At 45.3% G+C, this 20539-nt stretch overlaps 1 long non-coding RNA gene across 1 annotated transcript; it reads right to left on the bottom strand.

Annotated features, from left to right (window-relative positions):
• Nucleotides 1–1536: 1536 nt before the first annotated feature.
• Nucleotides 1537–20028, bottom strand: LOC141107152 (uncharacterized). Its single transcript, XR_012235799.1, has 3 exons — nt 19768–20028; nt 18378–18480; nt 1537–1702 (listed from the first exon to the last, which is right to left on the bottom strand). It is a non-coding gene; the product is annotated as an uncharacterized lncRNA (long non-coding RNA).
• Between the last annotated feature and the right edge of the window lie 511 nt (nt 20029–20539).

The following is a 20539-nucleotide window of genomic DNA, read 5'->3' as shown; positions in this document are numbered from 1 at the left end:
CAGCTCTGCCGAGTCCCTCCGAACTCCGCGGCGCCATATTTAAAACTACTCGCTATGTGAATGTCGGCGCCGCTAGCTCACAATTAGCGGGGATCGGCCTATAACACGCACCCACTATTTTTCCCTGATTTTAAGGGGAAAAAAGTGCGTGTTATACGCCGATAAATACGGTATATATGAGTCACCTGCCTGGCTGAAGTATATTAGAAACAATACACCAGGATTGGTCTGCAGTGAGATGAAGCTAAACTGTATACAGTGTGTGTATGTGTGTGTATATATATACATATACAAAGCCGGGGTGTGTGTGTGTGTGTGTATATATATATATATATATATATATATATATATATATATATATATATATATACTAAATAATACTAAATAATATATATATACTAAATACACTGCAGCTAACTGTCTCGCCTGCTTGCCTGAAGTATATTAGCAACAGAACACCGGGAATTGCTTGCCTGCTCAAACTAAATGAAATGAGACCCTCTCTGTCTCTCTCTGAACAAACGCCACCAGCACACTACACGAGGCCAACGTGCGGGCGGCCTTATAATTGGCCACAGGCGCCATAATGCACTGCTTATAAGTTCCCCTTACCCCATCCATCACTCATCTCCATATCCCCCACATATTATTATTTGATAACAATTTGTTATTAGATGTAGCACCCTCCTAGGTACAGTACCTGCTAGGATAGTTAGATAGCTGTTGGGTAGTGTGGCTGCAATTATTTGGTAGGCATACTATTTCCAGTGAAGCTGTAATCTGCTAGTTAGGTCTGCTCAGTGTGTTCAGCTGCTGCCAGTCTGGTCTTTAGCTTCCTCTGTATCCAGGAGACTCAAGAAGTTTCTGGATAGTAGGTGTGAAGCTACGCAGATGGTAGCATTAATATTTATACAGCCCTGGCTTATTCCAGAGAGGCAGGCTCTGAAGGCCGGCTGGGAGACTGTATTTATTCAGTGAACACTGAGCTCTGGCTCTTGTCCCAGAGTGGAGGTGTGCAACCCGAGAGGGGCATGCTTCCCTCTCAGGCACGAGCTGCCATGTGGAGGTCTCAGGTAGCTGACCAGAGGGAGGAATGCAGAGACCCAGGTGCTTAGAAGAAGCTGACTGAGGGGAGCTGTCTGTCATACATCTGTCTGGTATCACTGGGGGGCATCACTTAGATAATTTGAAAGGAGGCATCCATCTGTCCTTGGGCCTTATGAGTACCAATATTACTGGATGTTGGGGACCTTGTGCTGTAGGTACCCCTCTGGTGCCTAGTGCTAGTAAGCTGTGGGTCTGTTAAAGGGGACACCAACTGATGTCCTGAGGAGTTCTGTCCAGATATTGTCCACTAACTTTGCTCTACTTGTTCTACTACTACTACTACTACCTAAAGCAGAACGGAAAATTAAGTCCTCAATGTACATAGTTCTCATTCATGGAGTACCCCACCACTACCTTCATTCTTATCCAAGTTCTGCAAAAAATAAAAACAACATCCCCAAGACTGGTTTTGTATTTGATACTGATTGTATTTTCATTCAATGCTTATTTCATTAATTAACACTTGGTAGAGGTATAAGTTGTGATGAAATTATGTAGTATTCTTGTCTGTTTTTCGGTAACAGTTCACTGATAGTTCTCATCTCTTCTCCTGGAGAGTCGATCCATAGTTAGTCCAATGATGGATGTATATCTTCTGTTTAATTTTAAAAACAACCTTGGTTAGTACCTGTAATTTTTGCAGTTAAAGGAATCTTTATAAAACAAAACAAACACATCACAGTGGTGCTCAAGTAACGCTAAAAAGCAAATACTGGATCCACTTTTCTGTAAACTGATTGCAAAATGGTATTATTATTATTATACAGGATTTATATAGCGCCAACAGTTTACATAGCGCTTTACAACTTGAGGGTAGACAGTACAAATACAATACACTTTAATACAGTAGGAATCAGAGGGCCCTGCTCCTTAGAGCTTACAATCTAAGAGGGAAGGTCAAGAGATACAAGAGGTAATAACTGTGGGTGATGTGCTGATTGAGAAGATAAATGCACAGTTGTTAAGTGGGGGCCAGATAGGCTTCTCTGAAGAGATGAGTTTTCAGGGATCGTCTGAAAGTGGATAAAGTAGGAGAAAATCGGACGGATTGGGGTAGAGCATTCCAGAGGATGGGGGAGGCTCTGGACAAGTCCTGAAGGCGAGCATGGGATGAGGTGACAAGGGAGTTTGAGAGCAGGAGGTCTTGGGAGGAGTGAAGAGAACGATTAGGTTGGTATTTTGTGACTAGGTTAGAGATGTAGCTGGGGGCCAGGTTGTGGATGGCTTTGTAAGTTATAGTTAGTATTATGAATTTAATTCGGTGACTGAGTGGCAGCCAATGGAGGGATTGGCAGAGGGGTGTAGCAGACGCTGAGCGGTTTGTGAAGTGGATGAGCCTGGCAGCAGCGTTCATGATGGACTGAAGTGGGGATAGCCTATTTAGAGGTAAACCAATGAGAAGGGAGTTGCAGTAGTCAAGGCGGGAGATGACCAGGGAGTGGATTAGAAGCTTTCTGGTGATATTTGTGGTGACATTGGTTAGGAAGGGGCGTATCTTGGAGATATTGCGGAGATTGAGGTGGCAAGTTTTGGATAGTGATAGAATGTGAGGTCGAAAGGTTAGTTCAGAGTCCAGGATTACACCTAGGACCTTGGCGTGGGGAGATGGGTTGATAGTTGAGCTGTTGATGTTGACAGAGAAATCAGGGGAAGTGGCACCTGAGGGAGGAAATATCATGAGCTCGGTTTTGGATAGGTTGAGTTTGAGGAAGTGATGTGACATCCAGGCTATGTCTGCTAGTAGGTTGGTAATGCGTGAGGAGACAGATGGAGAGAGCTGGGGGGTGGAGAGATAGATTTGGGTGTCATCAGCGTAGAGATGATATTTAAAGCCGTGGAAGGCAATCAACTGACCCAAGGAGGTGGTGTAGTATGAGAAAAGGAGAGGTCCAAGAACAGAACCTTGGGGGACCCCAACGGAGAAAGAAAGAGGAAAGGAGGAAGTAGAGTTGTAAGTGACACTGAAGGAGCGGTGGGATAGGTAGGATGAGAACCAGCGAAGAGTACAGTCACGGAGACCAAAGGAGTGGAGTTTTTTGAGGAGGAGGGGGTGGTCCACTGTGTCAAAGGCAGCATAGAGATCCAGGAGAAGTAGTAAAGAATAGTGTCCACTGGTCTTAGCCATTAGTAGGTCATTTGAGAGTTTAAGGAGAGCAGTTTCCGTGCAGTGTTGAGGGCGAAAACCGGACTGAAGGGGATCAAGAAGTTTATTCATGGTCAGATGGTCGCTTAGTCGGTTGTAGACCAGTCTTTCAAGAAGTTTGGAGGAGAAGGAAAGTAAGGAGATGGGATGTAAGTTGTTGAGATTGGTGGGGTCCAGTGAGGGCTTTTTAAGTATGGGGGTGACTAGCGCATGTTTTAGAGAGTTTGGGAAGATGCCACAAGAGAGGGAGAGGTTGAAAATGTGAGTTAGAGATTGTAGAATCGAGTCAGAGGGTGAGCGTAGCATTTGCGAGGGAACAGGATCCAGGGGGCAGGTGGTTAGATGAGTGTTAGATAAAAGTTAAGCAACCTCAGTAATAGTAGCAGGGTTGAATGAGGGAAGTAATGATTGTATCTGTGGACATGGGGTGTTGCATGGAGGAGGTTTTTGCACATTGGCGATCTCCTCATTGATTGCAAAATGGTATGCGTAATGATGACTAAATATGTTGAAATCTTCTCTGTTTCACTCTGCCAGATGAGAAGCTGAGATTCGCTGTGCTGGGCTCATATAATGCACTTCTGACTCTGCACTTCAGCGAAGGCACAAAGCGAAAGGACACAAGATAAACAGTTTGAAAACCAGCACACAGACATCAGGTGAACTTGTTTACTCCTTTAGCTCTTTTTCCTTGGAACATGCTTTCTCTACCACTGCTTATGACAACTCTGTCCTCCATCCTTAAACTATCTCTCCTTCACCCCTCTTCTCCCCCCCACAGCATATATATATCACCCTCACTCCTGTCCTGTCCTTATTACTGCACCCACCAACTCCTGCTAATTCTAAATCCACATACACTAAAAATCTCCAAGACCCTGGGGCATGTCACTTCATATAAATCCCACTCCCATATTACCTCCCTCACCCTCTTGCTTCTCCTAACCTCTGGAGATATATCCCCAAACCCTGGGCCTCCATCATTTAACTGTACCCCATGCGCCCATCACCCTGCACCCCCTGGCAGCAGCCACCGCAATCAACACAATTTAATTCCCATTTCTATTCTTCCCAAATCCAGACTCCCTTTCTCCTGTGCCCTTTGGAACTCGCGCTCTGTCTGCAACAAGCTCACCTCTCTCCATGACCTCTTTATTGCCAACTCATTTAACCTACTCGCCATTACCGAAACCTGGCTCCACGAATCCGACACTGCATCTTCTGCTGCCCTATCCCATGGTGGTCTTCTCTGGACTCACTCCCCTAGATCCTGCGGACGTAAAGGAGGAGGTGTCGGAATACTGCTAGCCCCACATAGCACCTTTCAGGTACTTCAGCCATCTCCCTCTCTGTCACTCTCCTCTTTCGAAGCACACTGTATTCGCCTTTTCTCTCCAATTTCTCTAAGGATAGCTGTGATCTACAGGCCCCCTGGACCAGTATCAACCTTTCTTGAAGACTTCTCTGCCTGGCTACCCTACTTTCTTTCTTCTGAAATCCCCACTATCATTCTCGGGGACTTCAACATCCCTATTAATACTAACACTCCTTCCACTTCCAAACTTCTCAGCCTAACATCCTCCTTTGACCTGAAGCAGTGGATACATGCTCCAACTCACTCAGAAGGCAATATCCTTGACCTCGTGTTCTCTCGCCTTTGCACTCCATGCAACCTCTCTAACTATCCATCCCCTCTCTCTGATCACCACCTTATTAGTTTCACTCTCTCCCTCTCCTTCACCTCCTCTCCCTCCAACCACCTTAAAGTTACCCGCAGAAACCTACGTCATCTCAACCCTTCTCTTCTCTACTCTGCCATCAACAACCTCTACGACAAAATCTCTCCCCTATCCTGCACCAACCTAGCCACTTCTGTGTACAACGCTTCACTTCTAGCCTCACTGAACTCACTTGCCCCCCTCACTACACACAGAATCAAGCCCAGACCCCTTCAACCTTGGCAAACAGATGATACTAGAAGTCTTAAAAAACATAGTCGTGCTCTGGAGCGCCTGTGGCGTAAGACTAAGTCCCAGAAAGATTTCTACCAATATAAATCTGCCCTCCAAAAATACAACTCCAGCCTCCTCTCTGCCAAGCAGACCTATTTTACCACTCTCATTAGCAACTTATCATCCTGTCCCCGTCAACTCTTCTCCACCTTCAACTCTCTACTTCGTCCTCCACCGCCTCCACCCGCCAACTCACTCACTGCACAGGAGATCGCCAATCACTTCAAACAGAAGATTGATACTATTCGCGCTGAGATCTCTACTGTGCCGACACCCTCCACGCTTTACACTTCATGCCCACAGGCACAATCATTATTTCCCTCTTTCAACCCCACCACTACAGACGAAGTTGCTAAACTACCACCTTACCACCTGCCCTCTGGATCCTGTTCCCTCACAAATGCTACGTTCACCCTCTGGCCCTATACTACACTCTCTAACCCACATCTTCAATCTCTCCCTCTCTTCTGGCATCTTCCCTAACTCTCTAAAACATGCACTTGTTAGACCCATACTTAAAAAGCCCTCACTGGACCCATCCAATCTTAACAACCTACGCCCCATCTCCTTGCTCCCCTTCTTATCCAAACTCCTCGAACGTCTGGTCTACAACCGACTGAGCGTCCACCTCGCTGATAATGGCCTTCTCGATCCCCTTCAGTCTGGATTTCGTCCTCAACACTCCACAGAAATTGCTCTCCTAAAACTAACAAACGATCTACTAACAGCCAAAACCAATCGACACTATTCTGTACTCCTACTCCTGGACCTCTCTGCTGCCTTTGATATGGTTGACCACCCCCTCCTCCTCAAAAAACTACACGCCTTTGGTCTCCATGACTGTACACTTCGCTGGTTCTCTTCCTACTTATCCAACCGCACCTTTAGCGTTTCTTATAACTCTACTTCCTCCTCTCCTCTTCCTTTCTCTGTTGGGGTCCCTCAGGGTTCTGTTCTTGGACCTCTACTATTTTCAATCTACACTGCCTCCCTGGGTCAACTGATAGCCTCCCATGGCTTCCAATACCACCTCTACGCTGATGACACCCAAATCTATTTCTCTACCCCTCAACTCACTCCCTCTGTCTCCTCACATATCAGTAATTTACTCTCAGATATATCAGTCTGGATGTCTCACCACTTCCTTAAACTCAATCTAGCCAAAACCAAACTTCTAATTTTCCCTCCCCCCTATGCCTCTTCCCCTGATCTCTCTGTCAAAATCGATGGCACAACTATAAGCCCATCCCCACATGCCAAGGTTCTAGGTGTAGTCCTAGACTCTGAACTCTCCTTCAAACAACACATCCAATCACTGTCCAAATCCTGCCGCCTCAACCTCCGCAACATCTCCAAAATACGCCCCTTTCTAACCAATGACACAACAAAGCTCTTAATTCACTCGCTGGTCATCTCTCGCCTTGACTACTGCAACTCCCTTCTCATTGGCTTACCTCTACATAGTTTATCACCTCTTCAAACCATTATGAATGCCGCTGCCAGACCCATCCACCTTACCAGTCGCTCTGTGTCTGCCACTCCTCTATGTCAATCTCTCCACTGGCTTCCGCTCGGCCAACGAATTAAATTCAAAATTCTAACAATTACGTACAAAGCCATCCACAATTTCGCCCCCAGCTACATCACTTGCTTAGTCTCTAAATACCAACCTACTCACTCTCTTCGTTCCTCTCAAGACCTCCTGCTCTCTAGCTCCCTTGTCACCTCCTCCCATGCTCGCCTCCAGGCCTTTTCCAAAGCCTCTCCAATCCTATGGAACTCCTTACCCCAGGCATGTCCAAAGTCCGGCCCGCGGGCCAATCGCGGCCCGCGGTCCGGTTTCGGACGGCCCGCCTGGTAATTTTGACATATATATCTTTTGTGGCCCCCAACGAATCCCCGAGCGCCGGGGGCCATAAAAGATAGATATGCTGGCTGCCTTGGAGGGGGCGGGACAAGCGCCGTACAGGATACAGGAGAATTTCCTGTTTACACGGCGTCCTGTGTAAAAGGAAGTCCCGTCTCCTGCGCTGCCATTGGACAATTGTTTTGTCCATCATAGGAGGCGGGACTTTCAATTAAAGAGGCCGCCGTGTAAACAGGAATTTCTCCTGTATATCTGTTGGCGCTCGTCCCGCCCCCTCCCTGTCTCCTCCAAGGCTGCAGATGGACATGAATCAGGCTGCACTGACAGCAATGGTGAGTCTGCATTCATGTCAATGTGGTGGGGGCTGCCGTATTTATGTCAGTGTGGTGGGGGCTGCATTCATGTCAATGTGGGGGCTGCATTCATGTGAATGTGGTGGGGGCTGCATTCATGTCAATACGGTGGGGGCTGCATTCATGTCAATACGGTGGGGGCTGCATTCATGTCAATACGGTGGGGGCTGCATTCATGTCAATACGGTGGGGGCTGCATTCATGTCAATACGGTGGGGGCTGCATTCATGTGAATGTGGTGGGGGCTGCATTCATGTCAATACGGTGGGGGCTGCATTCATGTCAATACGGTGGGGGCTGCATTCATGTGAATGTGGTGGGGGCTGCATTCATGTCAATACGGTGGGGGCTGCATTCATGTCAATACGGTGGGGGCTGCATTCATGTCAATACGGTGGGGGCTGCATTCATGTCAATACGGTGGGGGCTGCATTCATGTCAATACGGTGGGGGCTGCATTCATGTCAATACGGTGGGGGCTGCATTCATGTCAATACGGTGGGGGCTGCATTCATGTCAATACGGTGGGGGCTGCATTCATGTCAATACGGTGGGGGCTGCATTCATGTCAATGTGGTGGGGGCTGCATTCATGTCAATACGGTGGGGGCTGCATTCATGTCAATACGGTGGGGGCTGCATTCATGTCAATACGGTGGGGGCTGCATTCATGTCAATACGGTGGGGGCTGCATTCATGTCAATACGGTGGGGGCTGCATTCATGTCAATACGGTGGGGGCTGCATTCATGTCAATACGGTGGGGGCTGCATTCATGTGAATGTGGTGGGGGCTGCATTCATGTCAATACGGTGGGGGCTGCATTCATGTCAATACGGTGGGGGCTGCATTCATGTGAATGTGGTGGGGGCTGCATTCATGTCAATACAGTGGGGGCTGCATTCATGTCAATACGGTGGGGGCTGCATTCATGTCAATACGGTGGGGGCTGCATTCATGTCAATACGGTGGGGGCTGCATTCATGTCAATACGGTGGGGGCTGCATTCATGTCAATGTGGTGGGGGCTGCATTCATGTCAATACGGTGGGGGCTGCATTCATGTCAATACGGTGGGGGCTGCATTCATGTCAATACGGTGGGGGCTGCATTCATGTCAATACGGTGGGGGCTGCATTCATGTCAATACGGTGGGGGCTGCATTCATGTCAATACGGTGGGGGCTGCATTCATGTCAATACGGTGGGGGCTGCATTCATGTGAATGTGGTGGGGGCTGCATTCATGTGAATGTGGTGGGGGCTGCATTCATGTCAATACGGTGGGGGCTGCATTCATGTCAATACGGTGGGGGCTGCATTCATGTCAATACGGTGGGGGCTGCATTCATGTCAATACGGTGGGGGCTGCATTCATGTCAATACGGTGGGGGCTGCATTCATGTTAATGTGGTGGGGGCTGCATTCATGTCAATACGGTGGGGGCTGCATTCATGTCAATACGGTGGGGGCTGCATTCATGTCAATACGGTGGGGGCTGCATTCATGTCAATACGGTGGGGGCTGCATTCATGTCAATACGGTGGGGGCTGCATTCATGTCAATACAGTGGGGGCCACATTCATGGCAATGGAGTGGGGGCCGCAGATGGGCACTGATTAGGCTGCATTGATGAGCACTGACCCTTATTTTGCTTCACAGTTCTTTATTTAAAATTTAAGATTTTTTTTCCTGAAACTTCATTTTTAAAGTGAAGGTGCATGTTATAAGCAGATTAAATCCGGTATATCCAAATAACACGCCCAAGCTCATCTATTCACCACACACAGCACAAAGGCAAGAGAATTCTTGTTGGGCCGTGTATTAGTGCTCGGATGGACACACTTAGACCAAATTTTAATGGTTTAAGAATGTCAGGCAAAATGGTCGGCCCTCAAGCATGTTCTATTCATCAAATCTGGCCCTCTTGGAAAAAAGATTGGACACCCCTGCCTTACCCCAATCTGTCCGCCTATCTCCTACTTTATTAGCTTTCAGAAGATCCCTGAAAACCCTTCTCTTCAGAGAAGCCTATCCTACCCACACCTAACAACTGTACTTTTTTTTTTTTTTTTTCCCATCAGCTCATCCCCTACAGTTATTACCTTTTGTCTCCACTTGACCCTCCCTTCTAGATTGTAAGCTCTAACGAGCAGGGCCCTCTGATCCCTCCTGTATTGATTTGTATTGTAAGTGTACTGTCTGCCCCATGTTGTAAAGCGCTGCGCAAACTGTTGGCGCTATATAAATCCTGTATAATAATAATAATAATAATAATATTTGCAATCAACCTGGCTTGCTTAGTGAACAAGTAAATAGGTTGTCTGTAAATAGTCTCATTTTCTTCAGTTCAAATGAGTGTCAGGAACATACCCTAGCATTTCTATTAATGCTCAGTTACCTTAATCCAAGCATTACAGTGTCATGGATTGCAGTGGTTCTCAGCCAACAGGCCATGTTTTCAGGTTTTTCCGCGATCTTGCACAGGTGCTTTAACCACTTAAGCCCCGGACCATTTTGCTGGCCAAAGACCAGAGCACTTTTTGCGATTCGGCACTGCGTCGCTTTAACTGACAATTGCGCGTCGTGCGACGTGGCTCCCAAAAAAATTGACGTCCTTTTTTTCCCACAAAGAGATCTTTCTTTTGGTGGTATTTGATCACCCCTGCGGTTTTTATTTTTTGCGCTTTAAACAAAAAAAGAGCGACAACAAAAAACATTTTTTTTCCTCAGTTTAGGCTGATACATAGGGGTTTATTTACTAAAGATGGAGCACTCAGAATCTGGTGCAGCTGTGCATGGTAGCCAATCAGCTTCTAAGTTCAGCTTCTTCAATTAAGCTTTGACGATAAAACCTGGAAGTTGATTGGTTTCTTTGTAGTGCTGCACCAGATTTTGCACACTGCAGTTTTACTAAATCTCCCCCATATTCTTCTACATATTTTTGGTAAAAAAAAGCGTTTATTGATTGGTTTGCGCAAAAGTTATAGCGTTTACAAAATAGGGGATAGTTTTATGGCATTTTTATTAATAATTTTTTTTTTTACTAGTAATGGCGGCGATCAGCAATTTTTATCATAACTGCGACATTATGGCAGACACATCGGACATTTTGTACACATTTTTGGGACCATTGTCATTTATACAGCAATCAGTGCTATACAAATGCACTGATTCCTGTGTAAATTACACTGGCAGTGAAGGGTCTAACCACTAGGGGGCAGTTAAGGGGTTGAGTGTGTCCTGGGGAGTGATTCTAACTGTGGGGGGGCATGGCTACATGTGGCACATCACTGATCACCACTCCCGAACACAGGGAGCTATGATCAGTGACACTGTCACTAGGCAGAACGGGGAGATGCTTGTGTACATTAGCATCTCCCTGTTCTTCCTCTCCGTGAGATGATCACGGGTATCCCCGCGGACATCGAGTCCGTGGAACCCACGATCTGACTCATGGAGCTTGCCGCGGGTGCGCACAGGCCGTCTCTTAAAGGGCAACGTACAGGTACGTTAGTTTTTATCTAAGAGAAATTCTCACAACATGGCCTGTTGGGGGTGCTTGATCTGCATCAAGCAGATGCTGATTATTTAAGAAAATTATTGTATGTGTGAAAGTTGGTACCACAAAGTTGAAGCTGCATGGCTGAAGGTGTGAACTGTTGTCAAAATGCCAGGGGAGAGATGATACAGAATGTGGGTGATAAGTGGTGTAGAGTGCCCCCACCCCTCTTTAGGGAAGGTTGTTCCAGTTGGATGTAAATGTCCTCTTTAACACATCTTGAAAACCAGTTGTCTTCTCTGCCCACGTTGTGCACTTCACTATCCTGCAAAAAATGTGACTTCCCCTTATGTTACAACTAAAGACTCCTATACGACAGTTTAAACAGGTACCAAATTCAGTTACTATATGATGTTCAAGCCCCGTAAGGTAAACAAAAAATATACTTTACCTTCCCTGAGTAAATTCAAATCATCCTTTATTTGAGTATCACATGCTCTCCCTCCCAGGCACTGCAACTCACAGTGGGAGTTTAACCACTGTTCATGTACTGTGGAGTGGCAGCTCCTACAGGCAGAATCACGTACCTGTACGTCATTTTTAGTTCCAGGTTTTGATTGGACACAGCTGGACCCAATCAGCGGGTCTGGCGGACCCGATGTCCGTCCGGGACCCACCGATCGTTCCTGACAGAGGCAGAAAGGTGGTCTGCTGATTTAAACAAGGCAGATTGCCGTTCTGTGACAAGGGAAGATGGAGATCGTGTGTTTCTGCTAAGCAGGAACACGGATCTCTGCTTTCTCACAGTCTCACAGTACAAGTGCACCCCCCCACACACACACACAGTACAAGCACTCCCTAGGGACACATTTAATAGCCCCTGATGACCCTTTGATCGCCCCTGATGTTAACCCCTTCCCTGCCAGTGTCATTAGTACAGTGACAGTGCATATTTTTTTTAGCACTGATCACTGTATTGGTGTCACTGGTCCCCAAAAAGTGTCACTTATGCCGCGTACACACAACCAGACTTTCTGGCAGAAAAGGTCCGACGGAATCATTCCGTCGGACATTCCGATCGTGTGTGGGCTTCATCGGACCTTCTCTTTCGAAAATTCTGACGGACCTAGAAATAGAACATGTTTCAAATCTTTCCGACGGACTCAATCCCTATCGAGAAAACCGTTCGTCTGTATGCTAGTCCGACGGACCAAAAACAACGCAAGGGCAGCTATTGGCTACTGGCTATTGAACTTCCTTTTTATAGTCCCGTCGTACGTCATCACGTTCTAAACGATCGGACTTTGGTGGGATCGTGTGTAGGCAAGTCCGTTTCAGCGTGTGTACGTAGCATAAGTGTCCAATTTGTCCGCCACAATGTCATAGTCCTGCTATAAGTCACTAATCATCACCATTACTAGTAAAAATAAATAATTGTAATTGAAAATTCCATAAAAATATCCCATAGTTTGTAGACGCCATAACTTTTGCGCAAACCAATCAATATACGCTTATTGGAATTTGTATTACCAAAAACATGTAGCAGAATACATATTGGCCTAAATTGATAAAGAAATTAGATTTTTTTTTTTAAATTTCATTGGGAATGTTTTATAGCAGAAAGTAAAAAATATTGTTTTTGTTTCAAAATTGTCGGTCTTTATTTATAGCGCAAAAAATAAAAACTGCAGAGGTGATCAAATACCACCAAAAGAAGGCTTTATTTGTGGGAGAAAAGGGACATACATTCTATTTGGGTACAGCGTCGCAAGACTGCGCAAATGTCAGTTAAAGTAAAGCAATGTCGTATCGCAAAAAATGGCCTGGTCAGGAAGGGGGGTGAACCTTCCCGGAGCTGAAGTGGTTAAGTAACAGGGGCAGTGCAGTCAATACAGAAAGCAGTGGGTCTGACTAGGTGTGACCAAGTGCTGATTGACAACCTGCAGCCTTGTAAATCAGCAGTGACGATGCTAATAGCCATGCTCCTTGCAATATTTTTCTTCCCACTGTACACAAAACAACTAAAAGGACCACCAGCTATTACCAGTTAATCACATTTAGCTAGACATGTTCAGTTATGTCGAAGACATTTTGCCACTCATTCAAGTAGCTTCATCACTTCTAATCAGTGTTCCAAACATAGTTACATAGTAGGTGAGGTTGAAAAAAAGACACAAGTCCATCAAGTCCAACCTATGTGTGTGATTATATGTCAGTATTACATTGTATATCCCTGTATTTTGCTGTTGTTCAGGTGCTTGTCTAATCATTTTTTGAAACTATCGATGCCCCCCGCTGAAACCACCGCCTGTGGAAGGGAATTCTACATCCTTGCCGCTCTTACAGTAAAGAACCCTCTACGCAGTTTAAGGTTAAACCTCTTTTCTTCAAATTTTAATGAGTGGCCACGTGTCTTATTAAACTCCTTTCCGCAAAAACGTTTTATCCTTATTGTGGGGTCACCAGTACAGTATTTGTAAATTGAAATCATATCCCCTCTCAAACATCTCTTCTCCAGAGAGAATAAGTTCAGTGCTCACAACCTTTCTTCATAACTAATATCCTCCAGTCCCTTTATTAGCTTTGTTGCCCTTCTTTGTACTCGCTCCATTTCCAGTACATCCTTCCTGAGGACTGGTGGCCCAGAAGTGAACAGCATACTCCAGGTGAGGCCAGACCAAAGTCTTGTAGAGTGGGAGAATTATCATTTTATCTCTGGAGTTGATCCCCTTTTTAATGCATGCCAATATTCTGTTTGCTTTGGTAGCAGCAGCTTGGCATTGCATGGCATTGCTGAGCCTATCATCTACTAGGACCCCCAGGTTCTTTTCCATCCTAGATTCCAGCAGAGGTTCTCCCCCTAGTGAGTAGATTACATTCATATTTTTGCCACCCAAATGCATTTTTTTACATTTTTCTACGTTAAACCTGATTTGCCATGTAGTTCCCCACCTCATCAATTTGTTCAGATCTTCTTGCAAGGTTTCCACATCCTGCGGAGAAGTTATTTCCCTGCTTAGCTTAGTGTTGTCCGCAAATACAGAGATTGAACTGTATACCCCATCCTCCAGGTTGTTTATGAGCAAATTAAACAGAATTGGTTCCAGCACAGAACCCTGGGGAACCCCACTTCCCACCCCTGACCATTTCGAGTATTCCCCATTTATCACCACCCTCTAAACTTGCCCTTGTAGCCAGTTTTCAATCCATGTACTCACTCTATGGTCCATGCCAACGGACCTTACTTTGTACAGTAAACGTTTATGGGGAACTGTGTCAAATGCTTTTGCAAAATCCAGATACACCACGTCTACGGGCCTTCCTTTATCTAGATGGCAGCTCACCTCCTCATAGAAGGTTAATAGATTGGTTTGGCAAGAACGATTCTTCATTAATCCATGCTGATTACTGCTAATGATACTGTTTTCATTACTAAAATCTTGTATAGAGTCCCTTACCACCCCCTCCAAGAGCTTGCATACTATTGATGTTAGGCTAACTGGTCTGTAATTCCCAGGGATGTATTTTGGCCCTTTTTTAAATATTGGTGCTACATTGGCTTTTCTCCAATCAGCTGGTACTATTCCAGTCAGCAGACTGTCAGTAAAAATTAGGGACAATGGTCTGGCAATTACATGACTGAGTTCCCTAAACACCCTTAGTTGCAAGCCATCTGGTTCCGGTGATTTATTAAAGTTAAATTCCCAAGTCTATTTCTAATTCCATCCTCTTTGTCAGAAACCATTATATCAGACCGAGACAGAAGTACAGTTAAATCACACTTGTTTAATAATAAAAATAAATAGAACAAACGTAGTCAAAACATAGCCAGAGTTCAGGAACCGCAATGGATAGTCAGACTAGCCAAATGTCAGGGAGCCGAAGATGAGCGTAGTAAAACAGCAAGCAGGATCTAGAGCCAGAAGGGATGTCAGCCAAGCAAGTCTTTTTAACAGGAATGCAGGAGAGCATCTCTGTGATGTTGACTACGCTTGTTCTATTTATTTTTATTTATTTTATTATGTGTGATTTAGTTACATCAGTGAGGACTAGAGTATAAAATGTATATAAATGTATTATTATATATCTTTACCTCTTTCTTTACACGTATCGCTCCTAGATTGTAAGCTCTAACAAGCAGGGCCCTCTCAGATTCTTCCTGTATTGAAATGTATTGTAACTGTACTGTCTGGCCTCATGTTGTAAAGCGCAAGAAAACAAACTGTTGGCACTATATGAATCCTGTATAATAAATAATAATATCTAGGTATTCTATATTTTTTTTCCACTGTTCTTTCTCCCAAGAGTTTATTTTCTGGTGCTGCTTTCATCACAATGTTCTCCCATATTGGAGGTCATTAATGATAGTTCTCAGTTTCGATGCCTTCAAAATCTCATTAATGTGACATGGTTAAGCTGGGTATGTTTTTTCTACTTTTTATAACTGTAGCACCCTCTAGTGTAGAGTGCTAGAAGTGTTAGGTTTTTGCTAGTGTGGTTAAAATGTTTTGGCTTGGCTGGCAGCCAAGCCTGGGTTTATTTTGGGTCAGGGTTTGAGTAAGGAAGGCGGGAATGACTCATCAGGTAGCATGTCAAGAAGTTTCCAGAGGAATAGGAGGGAGGTTAGGAGGAGCTGCCTGAGGGATTCATGGAGGGCCCTGACCAGTCTCCAACAGATGGGTTGGCAGGGGGCAGACCACCTCAATTTTTCAGGGTCAGCCCAGCAGGGCAGGAGAGTTTGGATGGAAGCTGGAGATGGAGTGCTGAGGAGGCTGTCAGTGGCCCCCTAGAGTAAGGGGGTAACCTCGGGCCTGGGGCTTGGGTGCAAAAGGGATCCTCTGATAACACAAGGAGGAATCCTGTCCAGTGGCATGGGAGCAGATGTGAGGACAGCAGGAGCCAGTGAGCACATCCAGGAGATCTCCAGGGAAAAGACAGCCAGGTGGCTGGTGTTTTAGATGGCCGGGGAGGACTGAGAGGCAGCCTGAGAGAACTGGGGAGTGCAGTCTGTGATGGTTGCAGTGTCACTCTGGGAGGACTGTGGAAGATTAGCCGGGAGGGCTAGTTAAAGGGACAGCTGCAGCAAGGTGAGCTGGCAGTGACTGAAGAGGTGGTGCTGGGATAGGTAGCCACAGGAGGACAGCAGGGCACTGGGACTTTGCTACACAACCAAAGGGGCCCGAGGTCCCTGCCTATAAAGGGCCTTTGCTTTATCTGACTGAGCCTTTTTGTCAGATCACCTAACAGTGTGCCAGCTTGGCCTGAGTGTTCTGCAAGTAAGATATGTGCTGGAGGTAGAGGAGTGTATATAGCTGTATATACTGTAGGAGAAGTGTCCCTGAAGACATTCAAGTCAAGTGGGCCCCATCCCCATTTAATACTCCTAATAAAACAAAAAAAAACAAAGTTGCTGACCAGCGGCTCCTGTGGGGGTAGCGCTCATAACTATGTTCCTTTTGTTTTGGCTTATATTGCACTGATATCTAACATTTCTTATACTCCTTTTTTACTTGGAAATGACAATAAAAATATATTCAACAATAATCCAGACTCTGGCTGCCCGCGTATCAGTCTCCCCCTGCGGCCCCCACTAGTTTTGCAATGTGGCACACAAGCATATTAATCAATACAAATTATCCCTACGCTTTTCTGAGGAAGCTAATGATGAAATGCACAAAATATGCATTTCCCTACAACTTAAAGTTATACTAAAGTCTAACTTTTTTTCATTTAAAAAAAATAACAAATATGTTATACTTATCTCCTCTGTGCAGTGGTTTTGCATAGAGCAGCCCAGATCCTCCTCTTCTCTGGTCCTTCTTCGGTGCTCCTGGCCCCTCCCTCCTGCTGAGTGCCCCCTCTGTGTGTCCATTCAGACACAGAGCTGCGGTTTGGCCCCGCCCCATCTCTCTCCTTATTGGCTCACTGACTTTGACAGCAGCAACAGCCAATGGCCCCACTCTTCTGTCTCAGCCAAAGAGGAGGGAGAGTCCTGGGCAGCTGAGATTTTCCTGCAACATTGCTGGATATAAAGGGACCTCAGGTAATTATTAGGGGGGCTGAGGGGGGCTGCTGCACACAGAAGGTTGTTTATCTTTATGCATAGAATGCATTAAAACGGAGATCCGTCCACCGCTGCAAAAATTAAAAGCCAGCAGCTGCACATACTGCAGCTGCTGACTTTTAATAATCAGACACTTACCTGTCCTGGAGTCCAGCGATGTCGGCACCACAGCTGATGTTTCCATCAGCTGTCGGGTGCATGCCGCCTCCATTGCGAATAAGGGAACCTGGCAGTGTAGCCTTTCGGCTTCATGCCGGGAACAGTACTGCGCATGCACGAGGCTCCGCTCCTCTCTCCTACTGGCCCGGTGACAGGGGAAGGAGGAGGGAGCCCCAGCTCCTACGGCTGAGGCACTCAGAAGTGGGGAAAGCAAACATGTGAAAGACAGGTATGCTGTTCCCCCCCAAAAGGTGCCAAATGTGGCACCGGAGGGGGGGAGGAGTACAATAAGCGGAAGTTTCACTTTTGGGTGGAACTCCGTTTTAAGATGAAAAATCTTCTGACTTTACAACCAGTTTAAAGTAGAACTATGGCCTTTCATTAAAAAATACAGACAGCAACAGGTGTCCTATTCCCTCTCCACTCTATCCAAACTAAAAAAAAATAGTTATTCTGCAACTGCATAACTTTTCACTGATTTTCTATCATCTCTGTTGCCGTACCTGCTGATTTTTTTGCAAGCAATGCAACATTCGTGCATCATCTTCAGTAAGGCTACTTTCACACTGCTCCATTGCAAAAACATGGTAAAAAGGTATATGCATTTTTGGTGCATTTTTGCCGCGTTTCGCAACTGTGAAGTAAGGACGCGTGACTCAAAAAACTCACCAAAAATGCAACCTCGGGTGCGTTTTTGCCATATTTATGATGGGTTTTCCATTTATTTCAATTGAAAGGTGTGTTTTGATGCTGTTTTTTACCTCACCAAACATACACCAAAAATGCAGCTTTCAGGACTCAACTAAAAATTCAACGAACCCACAACTATGTGAAGAGTTCCATAGGATTAAATGGTCATGAGTTTTTCTTCCGCTTTTTTTTTTTTTTTATGCAAAAACGGAAGGTCTTTCACACGATCAGTGTGAAAGCGGCCTAACAACATAGAAGATAAAGAAGGAAATAGAACAACTTAGACAAAGACAAATATTCTTATTAAAAGGAAAGAAAAAAAATATTATGCATTAAAATTGTAATTTGCACATAAAATTACATTTAGAATTTTTTTTTTTGCGTATATAACTAAAATCAACTTCTAGTGTTTTTTTGGTAATAATTAATTTCAAGGGATGTTTTGTACCATAATACATTTATATCTCTTGATGATGATTTCTTACCTGTGCTTTTTATACAACTTCAAAAAGCATGTCAGTCCAACCACACACACCACAGCAACTGTTATTCCTATGACCAGTCCGATCGGGGTGTGATGTTCCTTATCTGCAGAGGTGATGAAATTAGATAAAAAAATGACAAATGTAATGCCCCCCCACGTTAAAATGTTAAAACACCCCACTGTGCCCCCTGCATACCTCTGCATCCCCCAATATCTCTTTGTCACTACTGCGTACCCCCTCTCCACAACTGCACCTCTGGACCCCTTTACATTACACACCACCCTGCATCTCCGGACCCCTTTACATTACACACCACCCTGCACCTCTGGACCCCTTTACATTACGTAGCACCCTGCACATCTGGATCCCTTTTTATTACACAGCACCCTGCACCTCTGGACCCCTTTACATTATACAGCCCCCCACAGCTCTGGACCCCCTGCATGTTACACAGACCCCCCCTCCATTCAGTGCGGACCCCCCTTCATTCAATGCAGACCCCCCCTTCAGTGCAGACCCCCTCCCTTGAGTACAGAACCCCTCTTTCAGTGCAGACCCCTCCATTCAGTGCAAACCCCCTTCAGTGCAGACCCCCCATTCAGTACCTCAGATCAGCCCGGCATATGCACAGCAGGTCCCCTCCCCCTGTGTACACATAAACAGAGAGGAGGGGGTGGTGGCTTCACACTGCTTGACTGTGCCTGTGTGACATCCAGGACTGCTCAGACAGCCCCTGGCCGCGAGAGAAGGGGATGGTTGGTCAGGTGCAGTGGTGTCACCCCGCCACCCCCTTGCAACGCCACTGTAGCTCGCCTCTCTCCCTGCTCTAACCTACCTGTCACCGCGCCGCTGCCTAAACCCGCCACGTGGCGCTGTCACCACTTTAGTTGCAGAGGGGGGCCCCGGCCTGACACCCCCCAGTGTCCCCCCCCGCCCCCCACTTGGTACGCCACTGTATTACATGAAGTCCACTTAAAGTGGATGTAAACCCTTACGTATATCCAGTGAAGTGACTGGCCTCAAGTGATACACAGATGAAACAAATGCTTCTACATACATTGTACAAGTTAACTGCAGTCTGCTCTTCTCTACAGCCGTTCAAAGTTATCAAAGGCGCACAGATTATATATTGCTGGTAAGGGTCCAATCTGTATACACTAGTGGTGGAGCATGAATGGAAGTCATCATTTAAGCACATTCTCTCAGAAAGCACGGTGGTTGAAACTTATAAGGACTATTATTTATGGACTTTTTATAAATCTTTTTGAATATTTCTAAATTGATTTGATTTTTGTTATTGATGTTATTTTTCACACCTTCACATTCTTTCTATACTTAGCCAATGTCATTGTTTCTATAAGTACATTCCAGTACTTAATGGATTACGTACCCAGATGTACTATGACCGGTTCCTTCAAACTACTGTGCTCCACTTGGCAGTAGACAGTTTGCCATGATTGAAAATTTACAATGATCAACACTGTTATCTGGTAAGTCCCGTCTCCATTGGGTAGAGTAACAGTTGACATCACATCCTCCTTTTCGTCATCCTTCCACAAACTTACAATGATTGGTTTTGGATAGAAGCCAGTTACCATACAGATAAGCTCTGTTTCAGATTTGTAAGTTTTCTTGGTAATGTAGACCTGTGGTTGGACTGAGATATATGGAGGAGAGTCAATAAAAAAACAACACTGGTAAAGGCTTATACAGTATGTGATCTGTTTAAGAATAGTTACAGTATTTCCATATAACATAAAACAGGAAGGACATGTAGAGCCAAGAAATAGGGACATGTTTTTGGTATGTATTTTTTAATTTATTATTAAAGTTCATCTACAGCCACCTTTGGATAGAATGTAGAAAGGTTAGAACTTTTTTTTTGTTAGATTTTTGAGTGCTGTCTGTGATTCACCATCTCTATTTATTTTGGTGACTATTGTCACTGGTACAGATAGTGATGGGAAATCCAAAATTTTACATTTGTCATTTTAACAGGTGGTAGAGGATGTCTATCAACTGTCTAAGAGGGAATTTCCATTCAGTTTGTTGTAATTTCCACTCACTTCCTGTTGTGTCTCCAAGGGAGGAATTGAAGGGAAATCTTGGATACAGAGGGCAAAGGCAAAACCTACTCTGGCCAAATCTAAATAAAAAAAGGC

The sequence above is a fragment of the Aquarana catesbeiana genome, linkage group LG09, assembly GCF_042186555.1.
Source record: "Aquarana catesbeiana isolate 2022-GZ linkage group LG09, ASM4218655v1, whole genome shotgun sequence".
NCBI lineage: Eukaryota > Metazoa > Chordata > Amphibia > Anura > Ranidae > Aquarana > Aquarana catesbeiana.
Note: the sequence above shows the minus strand (reverse complement) of the source record. Positions and strands in the feature narration are given on the sequence as shown.